Raw genomic sequence first — 17,402 nt, 5'->3', positions numbered from 1 at the left:
ATTTAATTTCTAGATTTAAAAACTCATTTAAATCATTCCAATTTAATATATGACAAAGTTCAAGTCATGGCCATGCCATATATCAAATCTAAAATGAATTATATGCAAGTTATGATAAATCATTAACTTCTCAAATTAACAAAAGATATGTATACAACTTATATTTTATACAAAAGCAAATAAAACACTTGGAAAATGAACTATAACAGCCTCTACCTCAATAGAGAATTGAATCTCTATAATCCCAAGCAACCAAGCTCAAAAATGGAAAACAAAACAAGGGTTTTGAAGAGGAGAGTGAGAGGAAACTTTTGTCTCCCAAGGTTTTAAAAGGAGGCCAAAAATGAAGAAATAAGCTATTAACCAAGCTTTCCTCCAATGGTGGCTAGGTTGGGGTTTTGAAGAACAAATGTAAATAATAAAGATGAAATGAAAAAGGTGAATGGAGGATCTAGTATTCCTCTACTCACTATGTGTTCTTACACTACCTCACACACACACACTAATGCAAGACTTATTTTGGTGCCTACACTTGTCACAAATCAAAGGCTCATTCTTAGCTTAATCTCAAGCCTACACTTGTCAACCATCAAAGTCAACAAGTGCACTAATCCTAGGCCAACAAGTGGGTGAATCTCCACCCTCCAAATGTCAAGAGATCATGCTTCCAAGTCACTCCACCCCAATGCCAACAAGTGGCACAATGAGAATGTGACACTTGTCACATTTTTTAAAAAAGTCTTTTTTCAAAATATCTTACAAATTAAATTACAAAATGGTCTTTGCAACGAAAAATAATTATTTTCATAATTACACTAAAACCCCAAAAATTAAGAATGTTTACAAGAAAGTGTGCATCCATGCCCTTTAAGGAAAAGTAAGCAACTAGAATGTATTTTCTACAAAAGTAAAAATACAAATGTCATGGAATTCAAATATCGTAGAAGCATGCAAAGCCGGAATCAAATCCGAGCATAAAAAGTGAGGTTATACAAAGAAAAATGATAACGAAAAAAAGACGAAAAGTGAATAGTGTCCAAAAAGTGAAAATGTGGAAATGACTCGGTCTTCAATGGAAGTTGTCAATCCAAGGAAAAGAGTCTCGGAAACCATTCCAAAACACTCGAGATGACACTAAGTGACGAAAAACCGAACTCAGAAAAGAAAAGATCAACGGAAAAAAAAAAAATATCCGTGAAAATCTGAGAAAAAGAAAGGAAGAAAAATGACTAGGTCATTACAAATATTAAACTATATTGTTATGCAAGTTCAATATTATTTTTATAAATTTTTACTTTTATTTGATACTATAATATTGAAATAAGTAATTGAATTACTTAGTGTGCATTGTAATTCAATTTTACAACATAGTTTATTTAATGTGTGATATTATTGAATTTGTATGAATTCATGACTGGTTTGTGTATGTAATACAACAAACAAAGATTGACTAGTCCAACTACGTCAATTCTCCCGATAGTTAAGGGAAAAAGATCTATACTAGTGTTTAAGACAAGTATAGCTGTGAATGGGCTGAATAAGAGACGATTTTTCGATAACTCTAAAGAGTTTAATGGAAAATGTTCTGGATATACTAAGTAAGTACATCGAGATAAGCTAAATCAAGCTAGTTAGCTCTAATGTACAATTTAGTTAAAAGCTAAAATTTTACTGAGTTGCAAACTAGTTAGCTTAACTATAAGCTAAAATGATTAATAAGGTGCACAAAACCTAAGAGGAATATGAAAATCTGTTAATTGGTTCTAGCTTTCAACTTGATAGTAAAAAATAAGAGGGTGATGAGTAGTCATTTTAGCCATAAGCTATTTAAGTTATTCATCATATCAGCTCATGTAGGAGGGGAATAATACTACTTATAAAGTAGTAGTTTTGGAAGAATATTCTTCAAAACAAATTACTCTACTACTAAAGTAGACTACTTAGATAAGTGTGTACTAAAGCTATGAGCTACTAGAATTGATAGCTAAACAAACTTAACTTCAAGCTAGCGATAATAGCTGAGAAGTGGGTACTCATCATAACCTAGTAGTGAGATACGAGAAGAGCGTACTTAATCTAAGCTAGTAATGATAGCTAAAAACTCACTTTTAACTAGTTATGATAGCTGAGAAGTGAGTGCTCACTCTGTGGTGATTGTATCCAAAGCTAAAATAATATGATAATTATTTACTTAAATGATTGAGTTATGTGATGTGTGACACATGAAAGGTTATGACATATTAATATGACTGACTTACCATGAACCTAAACATGAATAACTCAATTCATAAATACAAAAGATATAAACGCAAATATTAATTAGAGTTCATTGTAATTTATATCTTTAGCATTAATTCTCGGTAATATCGATAAATTATTATAAGAATATGCTAGAGATAAAGTGAGTACATATGCACTAGAGATTGTTATATATGCTTGTTGAGAAGCAAATATGGAACATAGAAAAGGTAGATGAGGTGAAGTACTTAATATATGGTACTTCCATAGTTGAAAAATCATAATAAATACATTAGAGATAGAATTTCAGGATTATCCCAAAGTTGTTGGAAGATATTATCCATAGATGAAATTTGTTACAAGTCACTCATCTTAAGAGAAATACTTATAAATGTGGGGGGTTCCGAGTCCTAAGAGCTTTACGATAAAACCAGAAATCATTTATAGTATTATAACAATAGTGTATGTTGTTTCCTATAAGGAAAATATTATGGAACAACTAGAAATGCTCCTTTTCCAGTAGAAGAGCTGAGTTATTTGTTCAAGTTGAAGAGTAAAGTGTGCAAGTTTATAAGTCCTTGAGTGGATTAAAGCTGGTATTGAGATAATGACATAAATGTGATGCATAAGTCATTATATGCCTTAAAAAATTAATGATATACTAATGATATATTTGATATGAAAGATTTAACATCTGATAACATAGTATATTCTCAATAGAGTGAGATTGGGATAATACTAGTTACGACAACAAAAACCTAGCTAACTTTTGTAGATGTAAATCTCAAATACAAATGCTAGTCAAAGTATACCTCTGGTTAAGATTGTAAGGCATTTTAATAACTGTGATTAATTACACACTTTCAATCCAGGATAGGATCACTAAAAAATAATAAATTAGGTAGTTGAGATACACCCTAAGTCCAATATTGCATAGATCGAGGTATCTAACTAAATTGGAGGTGTAACAGTGCTGCAATCTGGATGTGGGATATTAAAGACTTCAAATCCAAGAGTGGATATGTCTTTAATATTAAAAGTGTAGTTGTATATTTTTAATATAACTCAAAGTTAGAAACATTGAATAAATCAAATAAGAAAGTCAATAGACTTTACCTAGAGGATATTTCAAAATAAGTCTACACCTGTGCCACTAAATAAAAGGATATTGCTAACAATAAGCAATTTTAGGGCACAAAGTATACAGTTGCTCTTAACTGGAGAAATCTCTGCAAAGTGTAATATTTCTAAACATAACCTTGAAGCCACATATAAAATTAAGGGTTGTACTAGGAAGCAATTGTACAGATCATCAAGGGTAATGGGATTAAAGGCCGAAAGCTAACGAGTCATCTTAATGGAAACCCAACCTAGTTGACTGGAGATCCCAAGATCTAGGTTCAAATGGACAATAGAAATTCTGAATGGCTCACCAAAAGCAATGGGAAGATATAAATCTTCTGCCCATTTCTATGATGAGATAGTGCTACCTACAGTGAGGATTAGGATAAGCTACGCTTTTAATGACTCTTATATCTTGAAAATTCAAGTGGGGTATGGTAGGATACTCTTAATAAGAAGTCACCTATATGAGTGTGAAGTGAGGCCGTTTCTATAAGAACTATAAAGGCTAAGTTTTTTGGAGCACTCATTGAATACCAGGACTTGCTCAGGGCAAAATGACCACAACAATAAGAACTAACTTTGAGAGGAAAGGTACTGTGTGTTTGTTATTGTCTTGATTTACACAAACGGCTAAATAATTCAAGACATCGCGTTCACTGGTTAACCAGTAAATCCATTAACAATACACTAGGGAAGGTTCAAAGCCAAAAGTAACCTATCCTGAAGCAATAACTTTCCGACTATACTCTCTCTAGTGTCTGCATGATCATCTTTTGCATTTACGGAGCCAATTTCCATTTATGTAGGGGATTGTTAGAAATTATGAATGAAAATTGTTTGATTAGTCATCAAAAGATGCCTTGGACTGAACAAGTGCGATTATTGGTGGGTTATAGGATGAAAAGATGCAGTTCAAAACCAACAGACATAACTATTCATGTGAACCATTGCAACCTATTGGAGTAGATATGTTTATTGGTGAACAGACACCATGTGAACCATTGCAACCAATTAGAGGGATGTGTCCAGTGTTAAGAGACACATATAAATGGTTGTGTCAAATAATGAAGAGACACACCCAACCCGAAAAGGCACCTTTTGCCTATAAATACCCCCCTTTAGATCATTTGCAAATCGTTTATTTCATTTTCTTCTATCTCCCTCTCTAGACTTGAACCCAACCCAAGTGGGTTCAAACCGTAGGTTAAGTGGTCCGAGCCACTTAAACCCTAATCTAATTTCATCGAGCCATATATTAAGATTGGTTCGAACCATTTGGTTCGGATTGCACCCAATTTAGCATTTATATAGAATAGATGCATTTTTAAGTTAGAGTGAGTATTATACGAAGGAGGTTCACCGTATCCATAAGTTTGTAGTGCTACTACTGGTGGATATAGACCGTTGTATCCTGGGAGATAAACGCCACCGAGTCCGTTAGCACTATAGCGGGGTGAATCTGTCTTGAGGACATAATATCCAATACTAGCCTTGGTCCAGGTTCTTTATTTATTATTATTTAATTGTTTTAATTTGTATGTTTAATTAAATATCTAGTTGAATATTTAATTAATTATTTTTAGCATACTACAACTTATAGCATATTAGTATACGGTTAGTTATGTCTTAAATGTCACATGAAGCATATATTTTACCAACACTATCAAAACATAACAAGAGAGTTAAGCGCAAAGATATTACATAGTTATGTATTTCATAGGTGATACTTAATTCTCAGGCAGCCAAGCCAAACAATTTTATTAATATGACATTAATAGTTCACAATTTTTTCTTATTGGATATCTCAACTCTTTACCCTTGCACTTTAAAAGGAGAAGAGATACATAACTTCATTGTTTACGACAGGATTAACTTACCAAATCAAAGATGGTACCATCTTTGATTTGATAATTAAAAGGACAAAACTTACCTACTCACCGGTGAGTAGGTCATCCCTACTGACCGCTAGCGTGGTTTAATCACAAATGCAAAATAGTCTATAATTACAAAATCTGAAAATGATAATAAGGAAATTAGAGAGGATGACTGAATTTATTCCAAAAAAAAAAAAAAAAAAAAAAATAGACAAGTCTTATCCTAAGTATTGTCGAAAAGAAGTTAGGCAAGTTTTGCCAAATTAACTCTTTTAATAGGTGTAATACCCCCGGATTTCTGGAAGCGGGTTGGCCAGGCCCATGCCCGAATACCCGAGGATATCAAAAATTAATCGGTAATATTCAAACACAGAGTACAAAATAGATAAATAAATATCTGAAATAAAACTAAAATGATAATCCAATAATCCTCAGAATAAATTTTCGTTAATAAATCTTCTGCTACAAGTAATCCTCTAAATATACAACTCGGGAATCCATACTAAGTGGACCCCTGGAAAACCAAAAGTGAAATAATCAATGGTCTATAACAAAATACTAAATCATAAAGGAAACTCCTATGAAGACAATCTGGAAGAATGAAGTAGATGATCCGTGCTCAGCATGAAAAATCTTTACTCCTGACGAACACCTAAAAAATAATGGTGGGTCAGGCCCATAAATAAGTTTTACTCTACTATAATCCAAGCAGAGACCATACAAATTGCACATAAAGTGGGCATGTATACCTAGACCTACCAGGGTACAAAATGTCTACTATGTCCAGTTATCCATCCTAGGCGATATACGCACCCTAACCATGATCCTGAGACTCAAGCTCATATCATGGCACCATAATCATATACATAAAATCCATCCTATCCATCTATAAGTAATCCAGATAGTCATTCAATTTGTTCAGTTGATCTGACTTAAATATAAGTCGAACTTAAAATTTTTAGTTAATCCATTCCCTTATACAAAATAGGTAGGACTTAACCTCTTTGGTTAATCCATCCCTAAAATGTTACCGTCCTATACCGGTGCATTAAACCACACAATCCAATATATGATGCAACAGATAAAGTAGTACATCAAATAATCTAAAATACATGATAAAAATCATATATATATCCTTGCATATAATTAAACAAAATAACAACTCTAAGTAGCATGCATTTAATTTTTACAATAATAAATTAACATGCATCTCAAATAGATTGTTTTAGCCTCCAGGGCGTAATTAAACTATTTAAATCCAATTAATTGATTAAATTAGTTTAATTCCAATTTTCATCCATTTAAATTACTAAATAATATTAAGCAATGAAATCCTTAGTTAAAAATATGCAAATTGATTTAAAATTTCATATTTTTCAAGTCCATAACATATAGTCATAGATTATGCATTCCGGTTATTAATCCAATTTATTTAAATCATATAAATCGTCCAAACTGAATTAAACATTATTAGAACTATCCTAATAGTCAAACAAAACCTTTAAAAACCAAAATCTACAAGTTCCCAGCGATGAAGCATGCTCTCGTTTTGAGAGAGCAAGCTCTGTTCTCAATGGAGCAAGCTCTCAACCTAATAGAGCAAGCTTTCAAACTAATGGAGCAAGCTCTTAAACTAATGGAGCAAGCTTCCAAACTAATGGAGCATGCTCTCAACTAAAAGAGCATGCTCTCGGCTTGAGGGTGCTAGCTCTCTCCTCTAAGAGTCGTAAAAATTTAATTGGGAGCTAGCTCTATGCCCTTAGGAGTCGGCTCTCGACCTGTTCTACTCCTTCTTCTTCATCCCCGGCGTCCTCCGATCATTCTAATTATCACTGTTAAAGGTTCTAAACATCTGTTCCATGTCCCAAACAATCCCAGACAATTAATTGAAAATATTTTGCATCAACAACACAAATCAAAACAAGTACTCTTACAAGTATGATTGAGATCAAGTCATTACACACAGAAACATATAAATTCGATTTGAATTCCAATTAAGCATGTAAGAAAGATCCAATTAATATCTGATTAATCTTGGAATTGTCCTAAGCATGTATAGAACACAAATCTAAGGGAAAGAGTAAAAGCAAAACTTGCCTTAAGGGTTTGAATAAACCCCACTCTTTCTTCTCCGGCCAAAACCTTAACACCGGCAGCCTCTGGATGCCGTCGTCATCCTCTGTAAGTCTGGTCCTAACCCACTCGCACCCTCCTTCTTTCTTCCTCATTGGTTCAGCCCTCTTGGCTGAAACCCTCGTCTTTAAAGCTCTCTGCAAAGCTCTCTTTCTTGCCTCCATAATATATTTATGTATCACGTAAATAAAATCTCAGCCTCTCTCAAACTATATAATAGTATAAATATAGGCCATGTAACCCTAGTCCTAATTAAAACCTAAGTTTGCATATAAGGAAAATAAATAACAAAATAAAATAAAATAAATAATACATATATATAAGCTACAAAACTAACGTGATTTATACATATACATGTATAATACAAGCTAGATATATATATATATATTTAATGAATATTAAAATATTATCATTAATATGACTTATTTAACAATAATGATAATACTAATAAATTATCCTCCTATACATACGTACCCATATATATATGTACAACCATCCATGGGTAATATTCGTACCCATTAAATCATCACATCCAAGTAGTCCATGTGACCCAACTAATTGGTTCATTACTACTATCCAAAACCAATTCCTTTAAAAAAATTAAAACAAAATATAATAAAACATAAAACAATTATATCATTTAATCCTAACAATTAATTCACACATCATTTAAGCAAGTAAATACCTAATTAATATACCACACAAGCACCCAATTAAATCAAATAAATCACATAAGTAATTAAGACAAATAAGTATATAATCATGTAGCCACATAAGCACATAATCACATAAGCACATAAAATACAATAAAATAAATAATTAAATCCCTTTTATATCCTTTTGAAAACTAGGGGTATTACGTTCTTCCTCCCTAACAAAAGGAATTCCATCCTCAGAATTCACGAAACTTTGAATTATTTTATTTAAAAATTCATTTCCGTTCTCGTGTGGACTCAGCCTCTGTGTATGGGCTCCACTAAATTCTAATACATCCAACAATAGACAAGGTTCCTATATGTAAGAAACACAATAAATGTACAACTCCTAGGTTGTATCTAACAATGACTCAATCTTACGCAATATTAAGTTAAGGGTAACGATCCCTATTCTCCCAAGTTTCATAGGATATACGCACAAAATTCCTATGCATCTAGTGCTAATAAATTAGTAACGCTAATCTATAGGCTACTGCCTCAATTGCTAAACACAATCCGTGAAAAGTCAAAGAAATGTCGATAATTCCTACCGACCATCCAATCCATAAGACTACTATCAGTGCGATAATGGACATCCACATACTATAACATTACTATTAGTGCGATCTAGAACTGATATGAAGCTCCAAAATGAACACTACTTGAACAATATCCATAAGAGAACCGGTTCAATCCACCATTCTTTAACCTACATCGAATCAAAATTCTAATTAAATGTCAATAATTCCTACCGACCATCCAATCCTGATTAATCCTATTCCTAAGTTGAGATAGGAAGTGGCAAAAATCTCCAATGACATCCAATTATCAATTTTTCACCTTTCGACTCTTATAGACAATTATGTACATGTCTCCACCCAAACCTGTTCACTAGAACTGACATTCGATGTCTTGATGTACCTTATAATCATCTGAGTGCATTGAGAAAAAAAAAATTTATGAATGTTACATCTCATTCACTCCGACATCATTTACAGAACTGTTAATCGTCCTCCAGTACCTTGAATTCTATCTAAGTAAGGTAACACCTCCACTAAGGTCAGCTCCGATATTTAAAGTTGACCTCTTTAATTTTTTTGGTAATAGCAAGTGTCATTATTATACATGTTATAAGTTCAACTAATTTCTCAACAATTACCGGAAGGTTTAATTACCATATCAGTTGTTAAGAGCTTCCACTTCCATATTTACTTCCACCAGACGAAACTTAATGTAAAGTGTAAAATACCACGTCTATCCATCTAAGTCGTCTCGTGATCCATTCTATTCGTATAAACTGATATCCTACTAGTTCAAAATAAATAAAATTAAGCTGATTTAATTTATCAGTCAACCAACATCCAAACCAGAATCCTGACCCTTATGTAAAATCAACAATCCCTCAACTAAATCCATGAAAAATACTCTGTCATTTCCACATCAATATAGGAAATGGCTACAAGGATCTAGTGATCTCTGATGGTCTATCTTGAATATCTAATAAATATTAGAATTGGAGACAAAATTACTTTGTCCCTTCTCCTGCATGTCCTCTAAACATCTGCTTCATACCGCAACGTATCATGTTTCTACCAGGATTAGTAAAGAACTAAGAGTTGTGAACCTCAGTCCTTGTATCCTCCTAATTTGTCTACAGAAAGTACCGTTAGTCTAATACCACCAGCTTTCGTCTACACCCATTGTTTAATTTGGAGCATCGTCAAAAGCTAACTCTGCAACTGAATCCCTGAACCGCTGATCCGTGATAAACTTACCGATAATGAAAATCAACCAGTAATTCTATTCATCGAAAGTCAACTAGCTATGACTTTTCCACATATACCGTGCACCTCTTCCTTATATAAGTGTTTGGTCTCACCTTCATGTTTTTGACACACCCTACTTCTTTAACATAAGTAAGTATCTATTAGACTTCCAGTCTAACTTCAAAAAAATATGAAATCTTTCTATCCCCCAAGTAGTTATCAATTTCTTAACAACAACTATTTGTTGCGAACTGTGACCTAAAAAAAAAATTCTCCATATTATTTGTGCAAGTGAAGAGACTTTGTTTCCTCCTCCATGTGTAACACCGACAACTCCTCCTAATGATACACCCCCGTGAATAAGATTCTTGATTAAGAACAGACTGATAAAGATTTATTCAGTCAGCTATCCTTACATGGCATCATTCCAATAGGTACCTAAACCAGTATGAAATCCTCCTTCTGACTTGGTGACAACTTCTAGAATTTTCAAGAAGATGTTTTGCAACTCCGACACCTTTAATAAAATATCGTAGCGTTACAGTGATCTTTATTTACCATAACCTCACGAATATCGAAATATTAACAACCACCATTATCATGGCGTTGTAATATGATACAAATCCAAACCTAGCGTAAAAGATATCAAACTAATCGTACTAGAATATTTGACGCGTAGTGATGGTTTAACTATCCCATCCCAAATAACATACCATAATGATGCATGATAAAGTCCGATAGATTGACTAGAATTATGTATATCTACCAAATCATATGACCACATGCTCAAAATCCTAGCGTAAATAGCGCTATACTCCATGTTATTAAAAACAATATTTGGCTAATCACATACTTGTGTCCCTAACTAAACTGCATACTAGAATCCCGAATAGTTAACGAAAATAAAATACGTATGACAATCACAATAACACAAAAATTTAATCATTATTAAGACATCGTTCTTTCTAGGAAAGAAAGTCTCCTCTGACATTAACCTTACCAGATTGTTTCACAATTTCCTTTTATAGTTTCGTAGGTAATCATCCAACCTCGAAACAGATCCTTTAATCATAGCTGAAAAGCAACATATGTTTGTCTAAGCAAAAACCAAGGGCTTAATCCTCATCCTCCCTATATGCGGAAAGTAAACTGTTTATCTTGGCTTTATAAAGTGAATAGAACATCACAACCTAATACCAATGCTTTTCTGAATGTGATATAAAGTCATTACTTCATTCTGATAAGAACGCCATCCGATCCCCAAATTCCTGAAGAGTACTTCTTATACATCTCTTTTAGAGATAATAATACAGTTTAATTATATTTAGATTGATCAATACCAATTCTACAAATAACATTCGTTATACTACTAGCAAATAAGATCACATTCGCACGATCATTCATCTTTAAGATTTAGTACCCTTTTTCTTGGATACTCTGAAATCTCCTCCATTTGGATCCTCTTCGGACTCCTCCTCTTCGCTTTTCTCCATTTTGAAAATAATTAAAGTCGTGTTGGTCCTGATATGCGGTGACCTAAAACACACCCTTAAATCATTCCTTGGCTTATATCTTAAAGTAGCGGCAACTAAAACTAAACCTTCGATCTCTAATTCTGCCTTCTAGGAAAGAATCGATAACGTACTCCTTTAATCATTTGGGTCTTTATCGCTTTTTCTTTGGACCCCATCATCTTCCTAGTGTCAACCATTTCGTAACTACGGAATATAATTGACAGTAGCTCCTCCTAATGAACCGTAAATAAAGTACAACGAATCCTAATATAGGCTCTAAGTTTTAAGAGACGCAACGCGGAAGTCATAAAACGAAAGACACTCCTAAGGACACTTGAACCTGGAGTGCTCTGATACCAACTGTGATACCCCTGGATTTCCGGATGCGGGTTGGCCAGGCCCACGCCCGAATACCCGAGGATATCAAAAACAAATTGGCAATATTCGAACAGAGAGTACAAAATAGATAAATAAATAAATATCTGAAAGAAAACTAAAATGATAATCCATTAATCCTCAGAATAAATTTTCATTAATAAATTCTTCTGATACAAGTAATCCTCCAAATATACAACTCGGGAATTCATACTAAGTGGACCCCTGAAAAACCAAAACTGAAATAATCAACGGTTTATAGCAAAATACTAAATCATAAAGGAAACACATATGAAGACAATCCGGAAGAATGAAGTAGATGATCCCTGCTCAGCATGAAAAATCCTTACTCTTGACGAACACTTGAAAAATAATGGTGGGTCAGGCCCACAAACAAGTTCTACTCTATTATAATCTAAGCAGAGACCCAATACAACGTATGCATCCTAGTCAATCCAACAATAACTAATAGTCTAAATATATATATATAGATACACACTATAGGACGCTCACTAGTCCATAGGTCTGTCTCAACCTGAATAGAAAGTAACATGCAAATCGCACATAAAGTGGGCATGTATACCTAGACCTACCAAGGTACATAATGTTTACTTTGTCCAATTATCCATCCTAGGCGATATACGCACCCTAACCATGATCCTGAGACTCAAGCTCATATCATGGCACCATAATCATATATATATAATCCATCCTATCCATCTATAAGTAATCCGAATAGTCATTCAACTTGTTCAGTTGATCTGACTTAAATATAAGTAGGACTTAATATTTTTAGTTAATCCATTTCCTTGTACAAAATAGGTAAGACTTAACTTCTTTGGTTAATCCGTCCCTAAAATGCCACCGTCCTATACCGGTGTATTAAACCACACAATCCAATACATGATGCAACAGATAAAGCAGTACATCAAATAAATATTTAGAGTATGCTTTTGTTAATTAGGATGATGGAAGATAAAAAGTAGATGTGCACGTGGCAAATAACTTGATTTTTTTTTTCTTCTTGAATGTGGAAATTTTTATAAATATAAACAATATGGTACAATAGAGTCATTTGCTTTAGAGATCACTTGAAAACAGTAAATAAATCATTTTGCCGCATACCCCAAAACCTCAACGTGAAAGAGATAGAACAAAATAACTGATAGTGCCAAAGCATAAATGCTAAGGCAGCTTTACAGAAAGTCAGAAAGCCTAAAAACTCGGAACAAAGCTCCAATTTCAGAGATTGTCATACTAACAGCATTCAATCCTTCAAAGCCTGCCTCCATTGCCAATTGGTGTGGACTCAATGCACTACCACCATGACTTCTTCTGTTCCTCTCAGCCCAAATACACCACAAAATGGCAGTAAACCAGCACCTTACCAACTTACTCTTAAGAACTTGATTGTTGTTTCTAGGCTTATGATATTTGATGAAGTTCTTTAACTTCGTGCAGTTGGTGATTTCATCCATGCAAGATATATGGTCAATAATGACGGTTTGTTAAAGAACTTCTTAAATGCTGAAATTGTCCTCCTTTTAACCAAAATGACATAATTATCCCTACTCGACGTTTTAGACCGGACTGCAAATTAACTGAGTTGTATGTCCTCCTTTTAACCAAAATGACATAGTTATCCCTACTCGCTCTTTTAGATAGGGCTACAAATAAATCGAGTTGTTCATGAACAGCTCTGACTCGGGTTGTGTTTGTTCGTCAAGTAAATGGACCCAGTTCAAGTTTGTTTTATAAATCAGCTGAGGTCAAACTATGCCAAGATCGGCTCATTAAGCTTGTGAACAATCTTGTTGAAGGCATATATAGATTTAGTCCATATTTAAAGCCCATTATGTTCTAGACCTGTATGATCAAATTTAATGTAAGCTCAGCCCATGGACGTATACCGTATATGTTTGGTTTGAGGGCCCATTAAGTACTCCATCTTTGTTCACAAGAGGACCCATATCGTTGTCCAGAAAAAATTAGTAAAAACCAAGTCCACAAATCTAGCTAGTTTGTTTCTTAAAAGGAAAGCCATAGATTTACAATTCTAACCTAAGAAGCATAGACTCTTCCAGAAAGGTGTCATGACTCATCATGGACACTCTGGACATATGTCTGCCACTTCTAGGGTGAGTTTTTTAAAAGATTGTTTCAGTTGGTTGAACTTATGAAAAGACAGAGAGATCGTGTGTTCTAGTCTCTAGAGAGAGGGAGCACCTTTAAGTTGTTCTAGACTTTAAAGGGAGCACCTTTAAATTGCCGATGTTTTCGAAAACCTTCAGGGTACATTTGGTCAGATAGAAAATTTAGGATGAAAAGTGAAAGAAAGGAAGTAAAGAAAAAAAATCAAGTTTTCCATATACATTTGTTTAGGTAGAAATTTTTTCAAGTTATGTTAAAATATTATTTTGTTAGTTTGGATATGATGAAAATGAAAAGAAAATGATTCTACTACCAAAATTACCCTTAAAAATTTAATGTTTTTAAAAATAAATAAAATTGTGTTTGCCGAATCACCCTTATACCTAATCTTATTTATATCTATTTTTAACAAAAAACTAAAAAAATAAAAAACGGAAAGTAAAATAATATATTATTAAAAATACTAATATAATTATTTCTATTAATATCTAAATTGTATCTTTAAGGACACACTACTAACAATTTAAAAATAGTCATAAGTTTCCAATCAAACTAAGAATCCCAATGGCCTACAACACCAACACTAATCCTAAATTTCCAATCAAATTGAAAACCTGTGTGTATATCACTGGATCTCAATCATTATTAATTATGGAACCCAAAATAATTATAATAAAAAATTAATTTTATATGCATATATAGAAATATCAATAATTAAATTAGGATTACACCAATTTACAAAAGGAAATCTACCTCTGCATGACGTTTGTGGTGAAATTGAAGAGTGGAGAGAAACAAGGAGAAAGTGAAAAAGAGTGGGGGGATAAACCACCGACAGGGTACAAGAGGAAACTAAAATACAAAGTGGCTAAGTTTTGCGAAAAAGTAAATTTTCGCATGTTTTGTACGGGAAAATTTTTAGGAAAAATTCACAATATGCGAAAATCCTACTTTCCCGAAAGTTTACACTTTCCATCTAACCAAACGTATAAAATTTTTAAAAATTTTCCTTTTCTTTTCCTTTCTAGCTAGTTCTTGCTAACCAAACGGACCCTTAAAGAAAACTTAGCAATAAAACTAGAAATGTGGAGAAATGCTCTAGAATAAAAAGGATTGAAAATTTGAAGATTTAAAACTGAGTATATGGAATGTAAATTAATTAAAAAAACAGTATCTAAGTTTCTTAATTTTTACACTGCAAAATTAGTTAGTGCATGATGATGAAACATGAAACATGATTCGCATAATATACTTATATACCTGAAATAATTTGAAATAAGGCCTAGTCGAATTAAGTTGTCTTTTATAGCATGAGTTCTTTGTCAATCCAGCCTGGTTGATAGCCCTTAACGAATGTCATTACGTGATTCTTACTATATTTTGTGATCTATAGATTGTCCAAGTGTATTTCATCTTTGTTTAGGAGTAATATGTATGTTTCTTAATGAAGAAAGGTCACCGAGGAGATTGGATTGGATGGAGGGTTGGTATGTAGGTTCCAGGCTTCTAGCTTCTCAAGGCATGATAATGATCGACTTAGAACACATGGCAAGTTATAGCACAATTCCGAAGTTTTTAGCTTTTTAGTAGTAGTAGTAGTTGTTGTTGTTGTTATGATCTTCAAATCTTTGTGGATGTAACATATTCTAAAATTAAGAATTTGCCTTTGCCGGGTTTGGGTTAATATTCCAGCAGGAAGGGATGTAGTTGACTCAGTACATTGTGATGTAATACAAGTATGAAGCATCAATCTGCGATAGGTGACCCCATTTTGCTGGATAATTGGTCCATACAGAATCAAATATAAGAATGCTTCTGAAATGGACTTCCACCCCACTTCCCGCACTCTGAATGAAGTATCCATATGATTGATTGATAGACATGAACAATTTCTCTGAGAGTAGCTTTGCCAGAAAGTCTGGGAAAATATTTTGTAACAGTGTTGTCTAAGGCACTCTGGAACTGGTTATACACTAGGTCTTAACCGTTTGGAAAACTAGAGCTAGTTCTGCTGAGTTTTGGTTAATTTTGTCATTCTCTGTGCTAATTTAGACATTGTTATCACCAGGATACTGAATGCAACTTCTTTGAGGCATTTATATCACTTGAGTTATTGATGCTGTAAGCAACTTTCGTGTGTTGCATTTTATTTTATTTTTTGTTTGAAGAGATTCTGATTGCAGCAGTAATAGTATCTCAGCGGGAAATGGGTTGAAATGTTCTTTCCTGGATTTCGTAGAGAACTACTTTATACAGAAGCTGGGTTGTTGAAGTATCTTTGCTGAGAGATGGTTGCAGAGCCCATTTGGGGCAGTCAGGTAATTTCCCGAGTCAGTTTTCTCTCTTCTCGAATTGTTTACAGATGTGTCTTATTTGAATGGTGTACACTACTGGCTTCTGAGACCACCAGCTTTAGGGTCTAATTGACCGACATTTGAATGTAGTTTTGTTTCTGTTTTTCAGATTATAATTTGAGTTTTTGAGTGATTTTAAATTGTTTGTCGATTTTCAGAAATTTTGATGTTTATGATACTGGAAAATACACGTGTGGGATTAGAGCGCCTTATATGTTCGTCGAGGCTGCAAAAGTTGAGTCACAAAGTCAAAAACGTGAAGCAAATTTCTTGGTTATCAACATCTTCAGTTTCCATCTGCTTGACATCAAAAGTATTGAATCCAAAAGAATTGGCTTCCTTTTCAGCATTTGAGCATTAAGATTGTTTTTATGTTGTGTTGGGAAATGCAGTAATCATCAGAAACATGTGTTTCAATCGGTTTAGTGATTTGATCATTCTACAATGGTCTTTTATTATCTCCGAGACAGTTCTATCTTTGAGATTCAACCAAATCTCGACTTAATTCAATCACAATGCATTTGCACGACACACTATTAGATCCTATACTTTTTAGAATGCCTAACTATAGAAATAGAAGAGAAAATTTCTAAACTTAGGCCCCGTTTGTTTCAATATAAAATATTCTTTTTGAAAAAAAAAAAAAAATTTCAGGTAAAATATTCTTTTATTTTTACTTTATTGGTGTTTGGCAAAGGTCTACGACGATATTGAGTTCGAGTTGATCGGGCAGGACATGTAGAATAACTTGTCGAAAATTGATGGATAAATTATTTTTGTTAAACTTCAATATTTTTTTCTTCGTAAATATTTTACAACCAAATACCAAAAAATAAAAAAAATATTTTACGTTCAAATAAATTTAACCTAAAAATATAATAATGTAAAAACATCTTCTTTGTTGATACATGAACGATCCAAATACATGCATAAAGATGTGAAAGCATTTAAAACTTTGTTACTCAATGTGATCTAAATCAAAAATATTTATACTTTAATTAGTATATATAAATATATTTTTAAATTTATTTTAAAACATTTCCAACAACAGAGGATTACATTTATAGAAAATTACATGTTGGATATATATACAAATCAAATTTTATTGGTCCGATACAATATCTAAAAAAAACCTATCGAATAGCTTAGTGGCATCTCTTTCCGTCCTACTCCTCCT

At 33.2% G+C, this 17,402-nt stretch overlaps 1 long non-coding RNA gene across 1 annotated transcript; it reads left to right on the top strand.

Moving 5' to 3' along the window:
- The first annotated feature begins 16,110 nt into the window (after window positions 1-16,110).
- On the top strand, window positions 16,111-16,566 carry LOC132298805 (uncharacterized). The gene is made up of 2 exons (XR_009479962.1): window positions 16,111-16,189; window positions 16,384-16,566. It is a non-coding gene; the product is annotated as an uncharacterized LOC132298805 (long non-coding RNA).
- The last annotated feature ends 836 nt before the right edge of the window (window positions 16,567-17,402 follow it).

The sequence above is a fragment of the Cornus florida genome, unplaced genomic scaffold (genome assembly GCF_030987335.1).
Source record: "Cornus florida cultivar Cherokee Brave unplaced genomic scaffold, ASM3098733v1 CherokeeBrave_3.0.0_Hap2_Chr03, whole genome shotgun sequence".
NCBI lineage: Eukaryota > Viridiplantae > Streptophyta > Magnoliopsida > Cornales > Cornaceae > Cornus > Cornus florida.
Note: the sequence above shows the minus strand (reverse complement) of the source record. Positions and strands in the feature narration are given on the sequence as shown.